The following is a 16672-nucleotide window of genomic DNA, read 5'->3' as shown; positions in this document are numbered from 1 at the left end:
GAGAACTCCCTTGCGAAACTCCCTGTTAGCAGCCCCTGGTCGCAAACAATCCTTTGTTGTTTGTCTCCTTTCCATCTAAATTCCATCTCCCACAGGATGTGTGATTTGAAAAGTTCTTTGACTATTTATATAATACAAACGCTCCCTGGGTTATGCAAACCCGATTTACACAGATCCGCACTTACGGAAAAAGTTCCGTAAGTTCTGTAAGCTTTTTGTTTGTTTGTTTGTTTGTTTTTTGTTTTGAGTAATTGTCAGGTATACGTTCCTGACTTACGCAAAATTCGACTTATGCAAGGCTTTCCGGAATGGAACACTTGCGTAAGTCGGGAAGCATCTGTAATAACAACAATCCCTTTCCAATTATCAAGACTGTCCATTTATCTTAGTTTTCATTTTATTTTCTATGATTTCTCTGTACAGATCCATATTGTATTTCTCTTCACATTTTCCAGATTACATTATAATATATAGAAACAAGATGGGTGAGGTAATAACTTTTATTGGACCAACTTCTGTTGGTGAGAGAGACAAACTTTTAAGCCACACAGAGCTGTTCTTCAGGTCTTGGAAATTAACTCAAAGTGTCACTGCTAAATTACAAGATTTGACCAGAATGTTTGGTATAAGTAATTAAAACATATTTCAAGGGACCAGTCAAGGTGAAGTGGCCCATTAACACCCCTCCAATCATAGGGAAGAAAGGAGGGGGAGGAAGCAGTTGGAGGGGGGTTGTTAGTGGGTTACAGATTGTTGAAATAAGTAATAAATACAGTCTCTCTGTTCAGTCCATGATTTTTAGTGTCTAGCAAAGTTACGAATTTTAGCTTCCAGGCTCATCTGTGGAAAATGTGCAGGTTTCCTTTGAGGATGAGGACTGATATAGGGTGATCACATTGTGGAAAGTGTTCACTCACAGATGGTATTTTTGTCTTTTATCATTTTCCTATGTGAGTTCATTTGAGAGTGTAGTGATTGTCTGGTTTTGCCCATATCCTTCCTATGACTGGAGGACTGTTGATGGGCCATTTTACCTTGAATGGTCCCTTGAAATATGTTTTAACTACTTATGCTAAACAATCCATTCAAATCTTTTATTTAGCAGTGACAGTTTGAGTTAGTTTCCCAGACCTGATGAAGAGCTTTGTGTAAGCTTGAAAGTTTGTCTCTGTCACCAACAGAAGTTGGTCCATTAAAAGATGTTACCTCGCCCACTTTATCTTTCTAATATCCTGGGACCGACATGGCTACATCAATATTATTATATTCAGGAAGCTATGGAGATAATCTTTTTTTTTTAAAAAAAGACCTATATAGTTATCTGTACCATACCGTCACCAATGCAGGATTGTTCCCAAAACTATAGTTTCTATGGCATTTTCAGTCTATTTTTAAATATCTTAATCAATTGAAATGAGATTACATTTATAAATCATATGCTAGCTTTGTGGTTGGTGATACATGGTATGATTTCTTATCTTTTGGGAGTAAAATCTGACTGAGTTCAGTTCCCTCTCGAAGGAGACAACATGAAGAAATTATGCTATAGATCGTGGTCGGGGAGGGCAAGAAAATCCCTCTCTGATGATGTGAATATCCTGTTGGGCTGTGATAGATGGGATTATTCTCTGACAAGCTCCAAAAATCCTATCAACCAGCATCCCTAAGAATATGAGAGTGCTCTACTGTGAAATTCTCATGTGTGTGCACTTGTGTGGGGGTGAGAAACTCGGATGTGTGCGACTGAGGAATGAAAATAAGTCTCAGCGCTCCTAATCGTACATTTTACAATAAGTATCAAAAATCTGTTTTTTTAAAACAGAATAGATTTTCCCAGATTTACTTAACTTCAAAACCATAACTCCATCCCTGTCAATCTGCTTCATTAGACAGAGCCCTGCTCCAAGTTAAAGGAGCATGGGATTTTCCCCCCTCTCATTTATTACTCCTAAATATTTATTTAGCTGGGTCTCTGCAAAATTTCAGTGTTTTAGGGGCTTAAGACAATCTCATTAATTCTATTTCATTTTTCTCTTTTCACTTTTTTCCCCTCAAAGGAAGCCTGTGTTGTTTACTTTTAAAGCTCCAATCAGATCTCAGCTATCTTCATTTCCTGTCCAGCCGGGCCCATCTTTAAGGATAGGAAACACAAGCAAGGGCCTTTACAAATTGGGGGCGTCTTGGGAGTTCATCCTCCTTGCAGAGGGATTAGAGGGAGAGGAAATTCACAGCCAAAACTATTCCACTTCAGAAACTTGCACCACTGAAAATGTTACGGTGGCTCCAGCCTTAACCTATATCTGCACTGTGCTGAATCAGCACTTTATAAGGAGTGTATACCAGTCTGCATGAGCTTTTTGTATATTCATAGCTATATATGCATACATATACAGATTCATAAATACAATGACATTTTATATGTAATGGCGATATCTATGTGATACATCAAAGAGCCATATGATAATTTTTGTTTATCATGAAACTTGACTTTACTGCCTTAACTATATACTTTCCACTAATCTATCTCTTCCAAAAGTAACATTTCAAATTTCTGAACAACTTCAAACACCTAAAGCAATCTTCCAGGGAAATGTTTCCTTCTTTCATGCCACGTGTGGAATGTACCCTGTGATGGGGCATAGAAGCCCTGCAGAGGCAAAGAGGCAGTTAATGAGGGCCTGTGAGACCAGCTGGCTCCATCCGCAGCAGATGTCAGGTGTAGAGAGAGGAGTTAAGTAGAGAAGACCTGGTTCACTTGGTGGCTGATCAGAAGATGAGCAGAGCTCTGTTCTTCCCTCTGTGACAGAAGTGTGATTACAGCTAGAAGTCTGAAAAAGCTCGCTGGTTGGATGAGCCATGTGGTGGGTGGGATGACTGGGCCAGGAGACAGACAAAGGACTGGTTGTTTGAAGACAGGTCCTTAATTGAAACGTAGGATCCCAATGAAGACTCATTAGCTGACCCTATTTTGAGTTCTTGGTTTTCTCTTATGTTTGGAATTTAATACCTTAGAAGGGGTGGGACTCAGGAGTGTCTGAGCTGGAGGGCAAAAGCATTGGATTCTGTGAGAGGCAGTGGCCAACCAGAGACCCTGAGGCAAGGTTAGTAGGGCAACGTTGGGCCACCAAGAGTCACCACGGAGGCAAGCTCTGTCACACATTCCTAAAATTACACTGGTTGAATGTGCAGACTTAGATTAGAGACAGGTTAAGTTCCAATATATTGTGACCCAGAAAGGTAGAGATGGGAACTTTATGTAGTTGGACTGGGGAGATTGCCAGCTTTCCAATGCAATACAGAGCACTTGCTCCTAACTCCAATAGGTCTTGAGATAACAGACCTTAAAATTGTGATTATATAAAGAAATAGCTATTTTATGTAACTCTTAGAAGTTTCTGAAATGTATTAATTATAAGAATTTTCATTTTTGTTTTCCCTGTGACTCCTGTACAGTTGCACTCATGGTACTACAGTAGCTTGCCTTTACAGGTATAGTGTTATAAAAATTAGTACCAGTTAAGGTTTTAAAAATATTTCTGAAATAGGTTTGTTTTATTTATTTACTTACTTTGTAAAACATGTGGCATTCCCAGAGGAGGATGTGTTGGTGTGGTGTGGATTAAATGGTTTCTTAGCTTGAGTTTGAAATAACCTGTGTAACTCCTAAGTGGCTTCATAAAGTCACAAGTGAGGTATGCAGACATCTCCAAGTGAATGTGAATAAAACCTTTATTCTACACTATAATATAATCCCATTATATAATTTAATTAGGTTAAATTGTATTGATATGTTATACTTAATATAAATTCTAGTGGAAGAGGTAGTATCTAGTACAACTAAGGATGCAAAAAAAATTGTTTGCTACAAACGTAAATACATGTTTATATCTTGACGTACTGCGGGTAACATTATTTGTGTCAGTGAAACAGCACATGAAATTCTTTTATACAAAAAATACACAGTAAATGTTACTTATAGAACATTCTAGAGTTATTGGGCCACTTCCTTAGCTTAGGTAAGTTAGCGTGGCCCAGTGGAGCTCCTCTGCTCTACACCAGCTAAGGAACTGGTTGTAAGTGTACAACAGAGAGATAGTTAACATTTGCTAACATATGTGGACTATCTAGTTTTGCAACTAAGTTAGCTTCTTTATAGTTATTTGCATTCTTGAATTGCATTCAGGAAAGGTTGTGCTGTTGGTTGAAAAGAAAATGTTTAGCACATGGATGTTAGCTCAGGTCTAGGCTGTACCATTTACACACAGTCCTGCACTGGGGACCTGATGCAAAGCTCACTGAAAGTCATTGGGAGTTTTTCCATTCAGTTAATGAGCTTTGGATCAGGACCTGGGATGGGTGCAGAACTACACTGGACAGGAGAAGCACCAAAGACATTCTGACTTAAAAAAGCAGGATGCTTCCCAGAACTTTCTCTTGCATAGGGAAACATGCAAACCACTGCACCTCTTCATGGGTGGCAATGCACTTCCTCCCTCCTCTGCTGTAAGCGGTTGGAGTTTTTCTCAAGGGCTCATGAAATGCTCTGAGGCCATGATGATCGTGGTCAGTATCCCTGCTCTCTATCCCCAAATCTCCAACGGTTCTGTCATTCCCCCCTATTGGGGCAAAAAGCTGCTCGGTGGGGCAGCTGGGGAGAGGGTAAAGAGGGTAAATTAATGGTCTCCCTGCCTCCCCAAATATCTCCAAGAATCTGTGGCAGCTCTTGCCACTACATCTATAAAGAGGAGTAATGTGACAGATGGTAGTAGCATTATTTTACTAATGGAAGGTGCTCAGTTACTATGGTGATGAGGATGCTAAAAGAATCTGTCTAGAACAGAATTTTCCAAATTAATTACTCAAATAGACCTGGCAGTGAAAAATGTCCTTTTCCATCTCACAGGAAGACTCTTCCCCTCCTTTTGGTTTCAGAGCTGGTGATTCACACACTTGTGACCTTCAGTCTTAATTACGGCAATTCACTGTACTTAGGAATGAAAATGCTGATCAACCCAGCTATTCAATGGCGAGCAAGTGCACCAGCCCAGATATAGTAATACTGAACCTGTAATGAAAATGATATAGGCATAAAAGAATGAAAACCACACATACATTCCATAGTATTATTTGAGGAATAGCAAGGAATATTATGTAATTAAAGACTGTAATCATAGACACAAAGGGCTGGAAGGGACCTTGATTTCCTAATATCTAACCTAAATATTCCTTGCTCCTGATCAAGCTGATTACTTCTTGTCCTACCTTCAGCGGACATGGAGAACAATTGATCACAGTCCTCTTTACAGCAGAACTTTACATATTTGAAGACTGTTATCAGGTCCCCCCTCAGTCATTGTTTCTCAAGACTAAACATGTCCAGTTTTTTTAACCTTTCCTAAAAGAGCCGGTTTTCTAAAACTTTTGTAATTTTTGTTGCTTTCCTTTGGGCTCCCTCCAAGTTGTCAACATCTTTCCTAAAGTGTGGTGCCCAGAACTGAACACAGTACTTCAGCTGAGCACTCACCAGTGCCAAGTAGAGCAGGACAATTACCTCCCATGTCTTACATATGACAATGCTGTTACTATACCCCAGAATGATATTAGCCTTTTTTGCAGCTGCATCCTAATGGTGATTCAGATTCTATTTGTCAGAGGGGAGCTGTGTTAGTCTGGATCTGTAAAAAGCAACAGAGAGTTCTGTGGCACCTTTAAGACTAACAGATGTATTGGAGCATTTATGCATTTATGCTCCAATACATCTGTTAGTCTTAAAGGTGCCACAGAACTCTCTGTTGCTTTTTACAGATTCTATTTGTGATCTACTACAACTCCCAGATCCTTTTCAGCAGTATTACTGCCTAGCCAGTTATTCCCCATTTTGTTGTTGTGCATCTGACTTTTCCTTACTAAATGAAGTATTTCACACTTGTCTTTACTGAATTTCAAAGTCCTGAATTCAGACAAATTCTCCAATTAGTCAAGGTCATTTTGAATTCTAATCTTGTTCTCCAAAGTGCTAGCAATCCCTCCCAGTTTGGCATCATCTGCAAATGTTGTAAAAGTACTTTCCATTCCATTATATAAGTAATATCATACACTCAAGGGCATAGCATCAAAGTTGTACAGTGACTCTTAGCTATGGCGCTTCCTGGCTTTGTTGTGGTTAACCATAAAAACATTGCCTTTATCTTTAAAAAATGTTTATATGTGTATATATAGGATGCTGAAAGTTGGAGAGGGTTCAAAGAAGAGCCACATGAATAATTCAAAAACAAGAAAACATGCATTAGAGTGAAAAACTATTCAATTGACTTAATCTTTTTAATTTATTGAAAAGAAGATTAAGAAGTGACTTGATCATGGACTAGAAATGATTACATAGGGAGAAAAATTCTGATAGTGGGATCTTTAATTTAGGAGACAAAGCCATTCCAAGAGCCAATGGCTAGAATTGTCGCTAGACAAATTTAAACTGGAAACAAGGCATAACTTTTCAACAATTTGAAAATCTTAACAAAGGTTGTGGTAGATTCTCCATCAGTTGAAGTCTTTAAATGAAGACAGTATGTCTTTCTAAAAGTTATTGGTCTTGATAGAGGAGATACTGGGAGAAATTAGATGGACTATATGATGGGGCAGGTCATTCTATATGATTGTAATGGTCCCTTCCAACAGGTCAGATGATTGAAAAGGTCTCTTCTGACTCTGTAGTCTATGGGGAAAGATAGAGACACAGATATAATCAGTCTTCAAAAGATTAAAAGTATTGAATCATGCATTTTAAAAGCAAAGAGATTAAAATAATCTGTGTTTCAGTAATCTCTGGACCTTGAGCTGCAGGATTTTGTTTCCTTCTAGAGATCTTGGTGGGATGGGAAGGTTTCTGCTTACTTTACAAGATAAGAACATAAGAATGGCCATATTGGGTCAGATCAATGGTCCATCTAGTCCAGTATCCTGTCCCAACAGTGGCTTGTGCCTGATGCTTCAGAAGGAATGAACTGAACCAGGCAATTTATTGAGAGATCCATCCTCTGTCATCCAGTCTCAGCTTCTGGCAGACGATGTTTAGGGACATCCAGTGTAGGATTGCATCTCTGACTATCTTGGCTAATTGCCATTGATGGACCTATTCTCCATAAATGTATCTAATTCTTTTTTTAACCCTGTTATACTTCACTACATCCCCTGGCAACATGGACTATGTATTGTGTGAAGAAGTACTTCCTTATGTTTGCTTTAAACCTACTGCTTATTAATTTCATTGGGTCACCCCTGGTTTTTGTTACATGAAGGGAGAAATAAGAACATAAGAACGGCCATACTGGGTCAGACCAAAGATCCATCTAGCCCAGTATCCTGTCTTCAACAGTGGCCAATGCCAGGTGCCCCAGAGGGAATGAACAGAACAGGTAATCATCAAGTGATCCATTCCCTGTCGCCCATTCCCAGCTTCTGGCAAACAGAGGCTAGGGACACCATCCCTGCCCATCCTGGCTAATAGTTATTGATGGATCTATCCTCCATGAATTTTTCCAGTTCTTTTTTTAACTCTGTTGTAGTCTTGGCCTTCACAACATCCTCTGGCAAGGAGTTCCACAGGTTGACTCTTCCTTATTCACTTTCTCCGCACCATTCTTGATATTATAGATATCTTTCATATCGCCCCTTAGTCGTTACTTTTCTAAACTGAACAGTCCCAGTCTTTTTTAATCTCTCCTCATATAGAAGCTGTTCCATATCTGTAATCATTTTTGCTGTCCTTTTCTGGACCTTTTCCAATTCTAATATATTTTTGAGATGGGGGTGACCAGAACTTTATACATTGTAATATACAATCAAAGAAGACAGATGGTAGAACGAGAGATGTGGAAGATATTGAATTCAGCACCATTTCTTCTCCTGAGTGTCTCCAGTCATTTATAATATATATTTTTTGCCATCTATTCAGAATCACAGGTGAAGGAGTGCTGCTAAATCTAATTTCTCTCTCTTAAGTGTGTGTCCTGTTCTGCTGCCCAGTCCCACCTGCTGTCCTGTAAAGGAGAGCTCATTGTAGGTCAGTAGTACTTAACCCTGGACAAAAGATATGATGTCTTTTATGTTTGTTTTTAATTCTTACACAGAGGGGCTTTTTCATGCAAAAGACCATCAGAGTTAAATAAAAATGCCAAGATCATTGGTTAACATTAAAGCTAGAGGCTGATGGATAAGTTATCTATTTTGAAGCATAATAGACATATGGGGGCTAAATTCTATTCCATTTTGTCTTGCACGACATATAATTTCAGGGATTTCAATATCACTGTAAATCTGTGCAGAATTTAACCCTTTTCATCTCGGCAGGCAGGGAGGTACAACACTGAGTTGTTTCACTGTTTAACAGTGAAAGCAAAATTATGCCATTTAGGTTCTGGTTGTCATTGGGAATGGTTTGGGGAGCCTGTGAGCATAATCCCTTCTCATGCTCCATGGCACATAAAACTAAGTACACAGGCCGCACCATTGTTTTGAATGGTGCAGCTTGCTCACCTGATGTGCTGAGCCAGTCCCTCCAGCCATTACATTCATGCAGTGCTTCGTTTGTAATGACAGAGATGTTGGGGCTCAAGCAATTTTTTTTTTTACTTTCATAACTGATGTGGCAAGTCCAGAGGTGACAGGGCTATGAACTGCCAAGCCTACAAGTGCTGGAGCTCAGCCTTGGTAAGCACTGGCACAAATTAAGCACTGCGTGTAGGGGGTAAAAGGAGGGTTTTATATGCACTTGCATCTTCCCCACTCCTCTTCACCTTCTTTGAGGTAACTTATTATTAAAACTGGTTGTTTTTTTGGAGAAGAATAGTTTATTCACCCAAAATTTCACTTTGGGGTTGACCAAAACTATTCACAAATTCAACATGAATTCACCAAATAGTTTTTGTCATTTTGGGGTGTGGAGGTAGCTGGATTCAGAAAGGAACTTGGTCGCCATTCATAAAACTGAGGAGGCAGCAGTGACAATTATAGAACACATCTCAGCAACCTAGATTCAAGTCTCTGGAGCAGGGACTGGCATCCTTTGGCATGTCCAGTTCTCTAGGGATGTGACCTAATCACCAGGTTTTAGAGCTAGTCTCAGTCGCTGACCCAATGAATATTTAAGTATGTATACGAGTGGAAGAGTTTCAACAGGAAAGACTGAGAACTGCCCACTCTGGAATAGCCTATAGCCCTGTGGATAGGTGCACTTGTCTGTAATATGGGAGCCCCAAATTCAAATCCCTGCTCTTAACTATGCACAGTGGGGACTTGAGAGCTAGATCTCTCTCATCCTCAGTCAGTACCCTAACCACTGGGCTAAAAGGCATAAGTGGACCTCAGCTTCCAAATTTCCTTTGCTTTTAAATAAAAATGGATAAAAATGCTCAAATTTGCAATTAAATGCTTCAGGTTGAATACAATGTTTGTTTGATCCCAAATTAATATTTTCTCTATTTTTATTTTGTCAAGAAAACCCCCAAAATGTTTCATGTCGATCCAAAATATCTTTTTTTTTTCAATTTCTGAAAAATCAGTTATTGGCCTAACTCTACTTCTGATCCCAGGGTACATGTAGTGATCAATATCTGCAGTCCAAGTGCAGGGATTGTGATTGCCTTTGGCCCATCTCATGTTAGATTATCAGGAGGGGGAGGAGAGTGCTTGTGTTCTCACTACAAACCCCTGCAAGAGACTGTCTGACTTGGAAATAGATTGATTTCCTTTTCCAACCATAAAAAATGTTTTCTCTTTAATTGAATTAAGCTAACAAAGACATGGCTGTCTCTTGGGTAGATCAGCAACTTGAAGTCACACCTCATGGATTCTCTTCTTCATTCTGCCATTAACTTGCTATGTGATGTCAGGCAAATCACTTAATGATCCCATGCCTCAATTTATTTTGCTGTAAAATGGATACTAAAGGACTTGCCTACCTCGCAGGAATATTGAGGTGATGAAATAATATTTGTAAAGCACTTCATGGTTCTAAGATGAAACATGCATGTACAATCAAAATATAATTGCAAGTACCATTATTCTCTTTTGTTCTGAATTTCATATTTGCTTAAAGTACAGTGTCTGTGACATATTCAAGAGTTTCATAAGGGAACAAAATGCTGCTGATCAGACTCCTATAGTCAGTGAAAGATCAGACTATTTTTGCTTGATATTTTGTGTTAAAATGTTTGCTTTTTCAATGTTAAACGATCACATTCATTTGGTTCCAGGTATTCTTCAGCACCCTGATGCACTCCTATTTATACTTTTTCAATTCTTTTGCAATTAATGTCTAAAAGACAATGACAACAAAAATAAAACACCAGAGGAGAAGAAAATCTAAACTTGGGGGATAAAGGAGTTTCTGAGAAAGGGCCTGGTGGAAAAGGCAGTGAGGTAGAGCTTGGATGAATCTGCCCCAAAACTTTTGCCCATGGCTAAAGTCAGTGGGAAAACTGTGGAGGCAAATTACAAGACCTTTTCCAGATTATTTCAGATTTCAATATAAGTCAAAGTTGCAGCTGTAAAATACCGCAAAGATTCTGGTAACTTTGATTTAGGTGCCTAAGTAGGGATTTGGGTGCTTAACATCAGTTGGCCTTACATTTTAAGTAACCTGATTTTATTGTACCCATGATGATCTGCTAGCCCTGTTTGTGAGGTTGTAGAAAGTATGTGGCTAGGTAAAATATAGCTGAGACCTTATTACCCAGTTTGGGCGAGGCTGTGCCTCATATTGAATCAGCATAGAGCTACTTTACTTCACTCTCTCTTGATCCCTCACTTTGATGTATGAAGCTTGTTGTGGGCATGGATCTCTGCTAGCATAACAGCCTCATTAAAAGCCAGCATAAGTTAGTGCAGACGTGCAACTGTTCTAATTTGTGCCAATGTTAATCGGCCCAAGGCAACCTTCAAGACTAGGTGGAAATAAAAGTGGTATGCAGACACCTTTATTCTCCTTCAACATTTTTATGGGTCCTGCAGAAATGTAAAGATGCAGTTGTGTTAATAAAGAGCCAGTCTTGTTTTAATAGGAATAAAATCCTCTAATGTTACTACCCGTCACACAGTGGCCACTGGCATTGTGAGCTGCTCTGTTTAGGAAAGGCATTCCCTATATAAGCAACAAATTTTGTTTACTCCCCACAAAACCTCCCTAATCCATACCTGCCAGCAGTCCCAAGTTTTGCAGGACCATCTCACTTTGACCCCCAAAGCTTCCTGTCTCAGTTGAAGCAGAACATTTCCTATATTAACCTTGCTGTCTTAAAGTAGAATCAGTTACTATAGGGGATCAAAAATACATTTAAAACTGTGAGTATATCAGCACAGTTGTATATAATTTGTTGTTCAACGTCACAACTCCATATATTTTCTGTCAGGTGATTACTCTAACTTCTTCTTTACGACTCTCACCATCCTTGTATTATTAAACAACTCCACTTCACTACAAGGTCACGTCTAGAAGTACTCACATGAGAGTTATAATTTGAGAAGGAGTTCAGAGAGCCACAGCTGGCAGCAAGCAATGTGAGAGTGTTAAAATGAGAAGCAGTTGGGATAGTAGGATTGTATTGGTTGTGGAGTCTCAAATAATTAAAAATAAACTTGAGTATGGGGGGAGGGATAGCTCAGTGGTTTAAGTATTGGCCTGCTAAACCCAGCATTGTGAGTTCAATCCTTGAAGGGGCCACTTAGGGATCTGGGGCAAAATCAGTACTTGGTCCTGCTAGTGAAGGCAGGGGGCTGGACTTGATGACCTTTCAAGGTCCCTTCCAGTTCTAGGAGATAGGATATCTCCATTAATTTATCATTTTAAAAATTGCAAGATTACCAAAAAAAAACAAAAACAAAAAACAAAAAACACTCCAAGAAACAAAAGACTCAACAGCAGCAATGACAGATGTAGACATTATGGCTCTACTAAGGAAAAAAGTGAAAAGTTATCACTTTAAGGCACCATTTTCTACAAACATCAAGGTGAGAGGTAACATTTTTGTGAGTAGTGCAGAGCTGATTTTTCTGTTAGTCATGGTGGATGCAATGATATTTCAAGACATATTGCCATGGAGAAACATGCAAGCTGTGTTAAGGTACTGGCAGCTTTTTTCCAACCTGCGGGGTTAAAAATGACCAGTAGTGTAATAAAAGATGAAGCTTTATTTACAAGATTTCTTTTGAAACATAACATCTGTCTTGCCAGCGTAACATTGATAGGCCCTCATTGTCAGCAGGTGGGATTGACCCTTGGACCTCTGAAGCTTAGTATATGAGCCTCTACTGTAAGACACATGGTTCTTAGACAAGGCTGTAGCAGGCTCATCAATCTCTATGTGGTCTAGGTTCCACTAGAGGGGGACAGACCACCACACCCTGCAGGTATGAGTTACACCAACAGTGATCATCTTAGATCATGTTCTTTATTCAAGAAAATGTTCCCAGATTCCAAAATTGCCAAGAGCCACAAGAGTGGTTCCACAAAAATGACCCATATTATACAATGGGCAATCACACCTAAAGCACCTGAAAATGTACAAAGTATGATAGATGCCCATGAACAATATTTTGGTTTGCTTCTGGATGCTAGTTTGGACGAGTTCAAGAATTATTTTCCAATCATGGTTACATATAAACACCCAGAAATTGGCCTTACAGTTACTGAGTTTTTAGATATTGTTTCTTGTACATTGCATTAATCTCAGGTCTTATTTGATGCAACCATCAACGTGCTATTAAAACACAGTATTACCTGGAATAAATGTGCTGTGTATTCAGTGGACAATGCTACAAACATGCAGGGTAAGCACAACAGTACATTGAGTCAACTTAAGCAAACAATGAACCAGGGATTGTATGCAGTGGGGTACTCCTGCCATCTCATGCGCTTAATGGCAGAGCATGCATCAAAATCACTGCAGATGAATGCCGAGGATTTGATCAATGACATTTACTACCACTTCTAGAGAAGAGTCAAAAGAGGAGCATCCCTGAATAACTATATGGCATTTTGTAATACTCGCGTGAAGAATATTGTGAAGCATGTGAAAGCACTCTGGCTGTCTTTGAATATACCTTGGCTACCTGGGAAGGGCTATATGCCTAGTTTGTCAGCACCTTTGATGAACAAGATCAGAGAGGTGCTGCTGGGCCACAGGAACTAAGAATACTGTTAAGCTTTGAGAATCTTTTGATGAAGGTATATTTACATTTCTTTGCATGCAATGTTGCCCATGTTTAACAAATTCAATTTAGTCCTCCAAACTGAAGCACTGGTGTTTTACCTTTTGCACCCAGCAATTATGACACTAAATAAAGATATTCTCCTGAGATTTGTGCAATCCTTTGTTGTAGCTAGAAGTGAAAATGTTATGGAACTGAATTACAAGGCCTTTTCTGTGCAGTTTCCAGCCTCTGAAGTGTTTGTGAGCTTTTGAGACACATAACTATGCAAGAAAGGAAAACATGATTGATACATGGCCATATAAAACATTATTGGTTGAAACTGTGCTATTTTTTTGTAAAGCACTGGATTACATGGAAAAGACAATGCCTTCGGAAGACACTTTACTTAAGAGCCTGGGTCTGTCAATCCAACTAGTGGTTCATCAGCATCTTTCCATGATAGAAAAGTGATAATTGATCTATTTCCTGATGTGATCAGTGTGCCACTAACAGATCATCTGCTTTCCAAATGTAGGGATTATCAAATCTGTGATTCACTTCCTGAATATGATAGCACTATGAGAACTGATGAATTTTGGCATAACAGATCTCAAATGAATGACCCAGTAAGTGTCCAGGCAAAATTCTCTGTTCTTTCAAAACCTGTAAAATTCATATGTTTAATCCCTCACAGCAATGTGAGACTATTCAGCATGGTACAGAAAATAACCAACATGAGAAGTTCATCAGGGAAAAAATCCTCTCATCCAGCAACCTGGAGCCAATGCATATAAAGAGGCAACACTGGTGAGGAATACATTATGTGCTCTACTGGCAGCAAAATCAATAACTTTTCCCACATGAAGTGTAACCAGGAGTAGCCTTCACTTGAACTGTGCAGAAAAGCAAAATCTATCACAAATCCCAGTTTGTCCACCCAAAATGAACGCTCTATAGAGTACTGGAAGCAGTCACTTTTATGTAGGTTATATACTTTTGTTCTATCCAAAACCAGTCATTAAAAATATAAATCTGGTAGCTAACAGTCATTTCAAAATTTATTTGTCAGTGGTGAAGACAGATAAAGAAACATTTATTGGGCTTAATTTCCTTTGTTATTTTGAACATGTTATTGTTATAGGCATTATAACAAACCTTCATCATAAACATAATTACTATATTGATTCTGTTTATTGTGTCCCGCTTTAGCCACTTAAAATGTTGAGGGGTATGCAAATCCAATTTACTTCAAGAGTCAAGGGTGTGTTCCTGTTTTCTCTCCAGATGTCCTTATTTATGTCTGTTAAGGCTGATTACCCACTCGCGCACTTCGAGTGCAGAAGGTGGGGGCCCGCAAGGACTTTAAAAATTAATACTGGCCACTTCAGGTTTGTATTAAACTTCCAAAGTTACAGCTTTTTTTGACCTTGGATTGGTAGATGCTGCCACCACCCAAGTGCAAAACCCCTTTGAGAGCCCAGGAAGGCGCACTTGGGAATTCCTTCCTGTGCGGTACCCTTAAGCCCTTTCACCCCCCTCCAGGGAAGAGCTGAGGAGAAAACAAAGGACATCAGCTGTTGCCACCAGCTAATTAAACAACACGTGCACAAACCTTTTAGGACACAAAAATCCAATTTTGTTCTTAAAAAAGGTAAATTTTATTAAAAACAAACAAAAAAAAAGAAAATACATTTGGACACTCAGGCTATTGCTAGATTTTAAAAAAAACCACTTACAGGGATTAAGCATTAAGAATAACATTTTTGAGGTTCAGTTTAAAGGTTACAAGCAAAACAAAAGCATTTGGGGTTAACACACACTCACAGTTTCCCTTCGCTCTGGGGGTATTTGCGAAGCATTTGGGCCTGAAGGCTCTCGGTGGGTGATGAGTTGCAGTCAGCTGGTGCTCTTAGGGCAGTTGGCCTTCATATGCCTCAGATCATTACATGTAAAGCATCGTCCAGCTGACCGCAGGCTTGGGCGAGGTGGGTGGTTGGAAAGTAGGGTGATAGGACAAGAGGGCATCTGGGGTTTTCCTGGCTGTGTGGAGGGCTCCTCCTTGTGAGGGCCTTGGGCTGACTTCGATGGTGTGGTGTTGTCTCGGGTTGCCCCTTTTGGTATTCGCACCAACTGCTACTAGCATTTTTCTTTTTCGCCACCTTCACCCATTTAGCTTTGATTTTTCCCGCCTCGATTACAGTTTTGGGCTTTCCGTCTAGGATGTACCTTTTTATTTTCTTAGGAATAACCTCTAAGAACTGCTTCATTTGTATTAGGAGACACAGATCTTCCAGAGACTTAACATTTGCTCCTGATATTCAGGCATCCCAATTTTTTAAAATGTGGTAGGCATGTCGGGAAAATGTCACGTTTGGTTTCCATCTTAGGGCTCTGAACCGCCGACAGGCATGCTTGGGTGTTAGCCCCATTCTAATTTTGGCCTTTGGGTTAAAAAGTTCGCACTTGTTTACATGTTTTTTAGGCATTTTAGCTGCCACCTCTGCTAAGGGTTCACTGAGTTGTGGCCTCAGCTCCACCGTATACTAGTTTGGAGAGATGTTGTACCCAAGGCAGGCCCTTTCAAAAATTTTTAAGAAGGCCTTTGTATCATCGCCTATCTTGTATGTGGGAAATTTTTTGGAATGGGGAGCGGTACCTGAAGGAGGACTGTTAGGGCTACCTGCTTGACCCAGCGTAGCCTTTTTCAGCTCTAAGCGCTTCAGCTTCATTTCTGCCTCCAAGCGCTTCGCCTCTTTCCTCTCCTCTGCTTCCAAGCGCTTTGCTTCCGCCTTCAAGTGCTTTTCCTCCACTTCCAGGCGCTTTGCCTCTGCTTCCACCTCCAAGCGCTCCGCCTCTCTCCTCTCCTCCGCCTCCAAGCGCTTCTCCTCCGCTTCCACCTCTAAGCGCTTCATTGCTAGGAAGAAATTCCTCTCTTCTACAGTTAGAAATCGGCCTGGGTTAAGGGCATCCCTCCATCCTGGCACCGGGATCCCGGGAGGGGAGTGCTGACCCTTCCCTTTTTGGTCCCCCAACCCCTCCCTGCATTTTTGCCATGGAGCTGGATGTCTGGGCTTGATTTGGGTCTGTCTTCTCTGTGGTGTGCTGCTTTGGGAGGACTGGTTGCTCTAGGGTTTCGGTGCCCAACCGCAACCTCATGCACAGGGCTGCCCTACTCTAGCCTAGCTATTTCGTTGCCACAAAGCTAGAAAAGGAAAAAATAAATAAACTGCTTGTTGGATTCCCTGGCTTGGCAGGCTGAACCCTTTGTGTGCCTGTTCCCCCTCAGGCAGAAATAAAAGAAAAAAGAAAAGAAAAGAAACCTCCCTGGCTTTGCAGGCTGCCAAAAGGAAAAATGTGTCCACTTAAAATCCTGAGGTCTGTGCTTCTGGTTCAAAATGATCCCACTTTTGCCACCATATCAAGGCTGATTCCCCACTCTGGCACTTTGAGTGCAGAAGGTGGGGGCCTGCAAGGACTTTAAAAATTA

Source organism: Terrapene carolina, unplaced genomic scaffold (assembly GCF_002925995.2).
Source record: "Terrapene carolina triunguis isolate 2854851 unplaced genomic scaffold, T_m_triunguis-2.0 Scaffold23, whole genome shotgun sequence".
Lineage (NCBI taxonomy): Eukaryota > Metazoa > Chordata > Testudines > Emydidae > Terrapene > Terrapene triunguis.
The sequence above is the reverse complement of the archived record's forward strand: the minus strand, read 5'-3'. Positions refer to the sequence as shown.